Source organism: Chlorocebus sabaeus, chromosome 12 (assembly GCF_047675955.1).
Source record: "Chlorocebus sabaeus isolate Y175 chromosome 12, mChlSab1.0.hap1, whole genome shotgun sequence".
Lineage (NCBI taxonomy): Eukaryota > Metazoa > Chordata > Mammalia > Primates > Cercopithecidae > Chlorocebus > Chlorocebus sabaeus.
In genome coordinates this window covers 109,902,458-109,908,457 of record NC_132915.1, presented here as the reverse complement: position 1 = coordinate 109,908,457, position 6,000 = coordinate 109,902,458, and the positions used below count along the sequence as shown (strand labels likewise).

The 6,000-nt window shown below is 54.7% G+C and overlaps 1 protein-coding gene across 1 annotated transcript in view; it reads left to right on the top strand.

Moving 5' to 3' along the window:
• The first annotated feature begins 2,704 nt into the window (after positions 1 to 2,704).
• Positions 2,705 to 6,000, top strand: part of FAM163B (family with sequence similarity 163 member B) — a 34,871-nt gene continuing 31,575 nt past the window's right edge. The window contains exon 1 of the mRNA XM_008005759.3: positions 2,705 to 3,017. The gene's annotated coding sequence lies outside the window, so the exon portion shown is untranslated. The remainder of the gene's footprint in view (positions 3,018 to 6,000) is intronic.

Below are 6,000 nucleotides of genomic sequence, written 5' to 3'. Positions count from 1 at the left end.
ATTGTTTTTATAAAGTCAGACCAGAGACTCTTTCTTGTCTTTCTCTCCCCCCACCCATTTTTATTTTCTGAAATTGGTTTTTGCTTAAAATCAGGACATGCTTCTGCACATAAATAACGAGTTTGGTGGTGACCATCTGCCATTGCGATCCAAATGGAATCTGTTCAGTGTAGTCACCTCTTTGTTGGCTGTGTAACCTTGGCCAAGTCACTTCACCCCTTTGTTACCCTCCATAAAGTGAGGGTAATGCATGCATCTACTGTACATGTTGTGGGTAATATTCAGACCCCTTTCAAATAAAATGGGCTCCATTTTAAATAAGGTTTCGTCATCACAGGCATCAGGACCACATCTCTCTGCACAGCACAGGAAAGAAACCAGTATGTCAAGAGGCTGAGAGCTACAGAGTCTGAGCTGGTTCCACAGAGGTTTCCAGCTGCTTAGATCCATAGCTGCAGGATTCTGCAGAGTTTGAATAAAAAGTCAGCATGGGGAGAAGTGGAAGGGCATTGAGCTGGTTGATAAAGACAGGGCTTGGTGGTGATGTTGCTTTTAAAATTCTTGGCACACATTTGCAACTCTTAAATAAAAAACAAGTTGCTCAGTTGTCATAATGGGGATTTTGACTAAAAATGATGATTTAAAAGATTCCTGTGTCAACTCCTAGGACATCGATTGGCTGACTGGTTTGCCTCTTCCTCCTGGCTCTCTCTCTTTCTGCCTTTCTCTCTCCTTATATGGAATTTCTATCCATGTTTACCATCCTTTTTTCTAGGTGGGGCTGGTTGGGGAGGATGTGGAAGTTCTGGAAGAAAGGGATTAGGAGTAATGGCTTGGGCATCAGGCAGATCCACCTCAGGTCTGCTGCTGTTGAGCCTAAAGTTTTCACCTGCAAAGTCAGGGTAATGACAGTATCCATATCTCATTGGATTGCTGAGAAGACTAAATGAGGCAATGCTCGCACGGTGTTTAGCCTTGTGTCTGGCACACATTAAGCACATAATGAGTGATGTTTATCATGAGACAAGTGCCTGGTGGGAGCAGGTACTACTCGCAGTTAATTAATGAATCAAACACAGCCCCTGGTCCCTTAGGAAATGAAGCAGGTGATGTTTAATTATCCTGCTTGGAAGAGAACAAGATACTCGCAGGGGGTGGGGACCAGCTTTCCCCATTAGTTAAGAGAAAGGAGGACTAGCCTGGTTTGCTATAAGAAAACGCTCTATGGTCAAAGTGACATGACCAGCCTGGAGAAACTCGGCAGGGGCCCTTGCCTGGGGCCCCAGCAGGGGAGGCAACAGGCTGGACATTTGGAGCATGTCTGTGTGGTGTGAGCACTCACTCTCTTGCCCAGGGGTAAGTTGCTCACCCATCTGTGCTCAGCCCATCTGTAAAAGAGAAATGGACTCCAGCACTTTACTCTTCTGTCTGTCCTCAGTATTCTCATGTCTAGAATGGAGGTGAAGCAAGGTTACAGTTACTACTATGATGTTTTTTATGGAGAACTTAAAGGTCGATCATAATGAAAGCACACATGTAAGGCCAGACACGGTGGCTCATGCCTGTAATCCCAACACTTTGGGAGGCCGAGGCGGGCAGATCACTTGAGGTCAGGAGTTCAAGACCAGCCAACGTGGCAAAACCCCGTCTGTACTAAAAATACAAAAAAATAACCCAGGTGTCGTGATGCACGCCTGTAATCCCAGCTATTCAGGAGGCTGAGGCAGGAGAATCACTTGAACCCACGAAGTGGAGGTTGCAGTGAGCTGAGATCATGCCACTGCACTCCAGCCTGGGTGACAGAGTGATATGTCTCAAAAAAAAAAAAAAAAAAAAAAGCACATATTTATATGGTGCTTTCCTACCAGGCACAGCTCTGAGTGCTGTACATGGTCTAACACAAAAGCCTTCCTAACATTCTTAACACCAGATTTCTCTCTGTTCAGGGTCCCTGTGACTGCAGCCTCAGTTCGAGGACCTGCAGAAATGGGGTAATGCCTCCTGGGGTACTCCTCTCAGGAGTAGGAACCTTAGGTCAGAAAGGTCTCCCTCGTACCCAGCCCAAGTTTGCCTTGCTTTAACGTCTAGCCGTTGGTCCTAGCTCTGTGCTTTGGGGTCAGGGAGAAGGGATCTGCCCCCCTCCCCCGTGGATGTGGGAGAGATCCAAAGGCAGCTGCCATGCTCCAAACTCCCTCCCCTGGGGGAGCAGACTAAGCCTTGCCCCTCCTCTCAATTGCTCCAGGATTGCTAACTCAGAGAAGGGAAATAAATAGTAACAAAGGCGAGCATTTATTAAGCACTTATGGTGTGCCGGGCCTCGAAACATCATCGGATTTCGTTCTCAGACCAACCCTAAAGGTGCTGGTGTTAACTCCCCATTTTAAAGATAAGAACCAGCCGCTCAACCAGGGTCAGGGACTTGCCCCACTGTGGATAAGCAGCAGCTTCGGCCTGACTCCAGATCCCAACGTTGTGGAAGCCGGAACGCCCCAAGAACAGGCGGAGAGCAGAGGGAGCACCGCAGGGCGCGGGCCGGGTTGGGGGCGCCCCCAGGCCTCCAGGAGGTCGCGCGGCCCCGGCGAGAGCGGACGAGCCGTCAGCACCAGGGACAGCTCCCCGGGCCGCTCCCGGCATCCCCGACGACTGCGCGCGCGGGCCGGTGACGCGCGCTCCCCGCCAGACTCGGGCGCGCGCCCTCCCCGCCAGCGCGCGCCCTGCGCTCGGGACCAGGCTGGAGCCGCGCGTGCCGCTCACAGGGAGCCAGCCCGGGCGTCCGGAGTCGCGGCCGCAGCGCGGAGCTGGCAGGGGTGCCCGCCTGGGCACGCAGTCGCCTCCCCGGGGGCCTCCAGGGCCTCTCAGCGCTCGCCTCGCCCGCCCAGCCCCACCAGGCGCCACCGCCGTGGCCTGGGCATGAGCGGCCGCCGCTAGCTGCGCCCTGCCCGGGACGGACGCCCGCCCGCCCCGTCACGTGCGCCCAAGTCCTCGCGGCCGGGGCAGCGCCGTTCCCTTGCTTCAAGGTAAGGGCCAAGCGGGCCGCGGGTCACGGGGTGTGGGGCAGAAGACGCAGGCTGGAGAGCTCCAGCGGGGTGCCCACTCGTCCAGAGTGCCAACTGCAGCCTGCCCCGGCTGCCTCGCACCAGGTCCCCTGACCCAGCTGGCCTCACCCATCCCCTGGTTTCCACCCTCCTCCCTGAGGAGGAGACTGAGACCCAGGTGGGCACGAGGGCCTAGGGAGAGGCGGGGGACCCACTTTAGGAAGGGAGGCTTCATTTCCCTCGGAACAGTGGCCTGGGGGCGAGGGGGCAGTGGGGAGGGAAAGTTTCCCAGAAGAGCCCACTGGAAACCTGGCCCCCTTCTTTTCCTGCCAAGAGCAAAGACTTTTATTTGTTAAGCTTTGCCTTCTGCCAGAGCTGGTGCTGCATTTTCATCCCATCCCATTCACCCAACACCCACGAGAAAGGGGCCTTGGCCCCACTTCACAGATGCAGAAACTGATTCTTACAGAAGTTTGGTCTCTTGCCCAAGGTCACAGAGTGGGAAAGTGGTGGAGTTGGCCTCAAACATGCCAGCCTCTCTCACCACCACCTCACACCTTTGTCTGTTAGGAATCTCTGCTTCAGTGACAGGTGGGGGGGTGCCTGATTGACACTGGGTTTCCTCGGCCAGAAAGGAAAAGACTGTACACACCAAAAACCCAAGAGATATTCGACACGGGTCCTCCAGACTCCACTGTCTTACCCCACTCATGTCCTGTCCTCCCACGGCCAGGGACTGCCTGGGCACAAGTGGTCCTGCCAATGTGTGTGTCCTGTAGCAGCCCCGGTGGCTCTGAGACAAGAAACTCAAGGGTCAAGTTCATGGAACCTCCTGCAGGGTAAGGGGAGTATCCTTGAGGCCTGAGCCTCAGCACTCATCCTGGCACCTTCCCCAGGAAGTAGGAGCTCAGGAGAGCCAGGGAGCCACCCTGCCAGCCTTCTCCCCTGCATTTCCCTCAGCCCCTGCCAGCCCAGGCACTTCAGGGCTTTTGGGGAGAGCAGTAATTGCCAACCCCAAAAAAGTTCAGGGTTGCTGGGAAAGCACCTTTGCCCATCTTCCCACCTTCTCCCTTTTATAGAATAGAGTGGAGTAGAGGTGACTAGGGCTCTACCCACCTGAAAAGGTGAGAACCAGCACTTCCTGGGCTGGGCAAGGGTTGCTTTTAACTCTTGGTGCACTGACTGCAAGCTTCCTAAACAGCTTAGGTACTGGCGGTTTTGAAGAAATCTCACCCGAAGGCTTGGGGGCCCAGGAAATGTGGGGGTTTGTTCATTTGGTCTTGCACTTGCTGGCAGTATGTTGAGCATCTGCACGACGCTATGAAAAAGACCCACAGGGCAGTCTTTGTACCCTGGATCCAGCTGGGTTTTGGGTTCCCTATCAGCTGAGTTTCCAACGGGGCTGGCTTATCTGGACTTACTCAGAAAGCTTGGAAATGGCTCCTGAAGGATTTGGGGGTCTGGGAAGGATCCACAGGCTCCCAGCCTCAGTGCCCCAGTTGCATGGGGAGGGAGTGGGAGCCCCAGGGTGCATTGCTGGACTCTCAGGACCTGCCAACACCACTCAGAATCCTGACACACCGAAGTGTTGCAGCTTCTCCAACCTCCCTTCTCCAGCAAGTAGGTGAAGGAGCCCCACAGAGCTCTTCCTACCCTTGAGGCTGGAGTCCCCAACACACGTCTGTCATGCCGGTACCATCAGCAAACATGAACAAGGGCGCCTGGGGAAAGGTAGGCACAGATGGAGAAGTCGGGACTCATCTGCTGAGTTCTGTCCACCTTTCTGGGTGACCTTGGGGAAGTCACTTTCCTCTCTAGACCTCAGTCTCCCATCTACAAAATTATAGGGTGGATCATTTAATGTCCCCTCTGAGCCATTGCAGTTGTGTTCATCTAAGCCCTGGATGGAGTATGGAAGCTGAGAGGAGTGCAGTTCCTCCTTTTTTGCCATAATATTGAGGGGGTGCAGAGCGGTTTTGAAATCTTTGTACTGACCAGAGTCCAAGCCCCCAATCCCTGCCAACCCTACTCCCTACTCACGTGATCACCCCCGTTTTGTATATTTAGGGGCTGGCTCTATATTCCTGACTTATCGGGTGCTGGTTCTGGGTGAGGCTTCACAGCACGGGGACCCACTCCTGCAGTGAGACCTCTGGCTCCTGCCACGTGGGCCTACCTCTGCAGCCTCATGGCAGCTGGTTCCAGCGAAGAATAATTACAGCACTCGGGAGGGGAGAGATTTATTTCATCTCAGTCAATTACCTCTGACTCTAAACTCTCAGGGCAGGAGGGGAGGCAGAGTAGCAGCCGGGCCCTTGTTCTGTCCTCCACTCAGCTCCTGGCTCCACTGCCACTTCCCTCTTCAGAGTAGCAAGTCCTGATCTATGTGTCAGTAAAATGGCAATTTGTGTGGCAGAGAGAGTGGATTCCAGGCCAGACCACGGGCACATCACTCCACATCCCCATCTGCAAAAATGAGGGTGCCCCTGCCTTTCCTGCTGGCACATGGGACACCAGGGCAACCGTGAGCCCGGCTGAAAGGTTTTTGGACACCGAGAGCTTGTGGTCCTGGGGCCACCCTACAGAGGCCAGGGTGGGGCTGGGGGGCTTCTCTACCAGCTGCTGCCACACTTGGCGCTGGTCCTTCTTGCAGTGTCTCGGTCCTTTTGGATTTGCTCCAGAGGGGATTTGATGAGTTCTGAGGCCTCAGTGTTTGCCAGCTCCCTCCCTCCACTGCCGAATCCTCCCGAAGGCCTTGGCCCAATCCCCGCTTGCCGGGGGTTGCTCGAGAGAGAAAGGAATCCTGTTGCCCCTGGGGTGATGTGGGCTGGTGGAGGTAGAGTTCAAAGCCCAGCTTTACCGCTTTCTGGCTGTGGAACCCTGGGTCTGAAGGTCTTGGGCTGGAAAATGGAGACTGTGCCTCCTCCTTCCCTGGGGCCTCATCAGTGAAGGAGGAGGCCGGAGA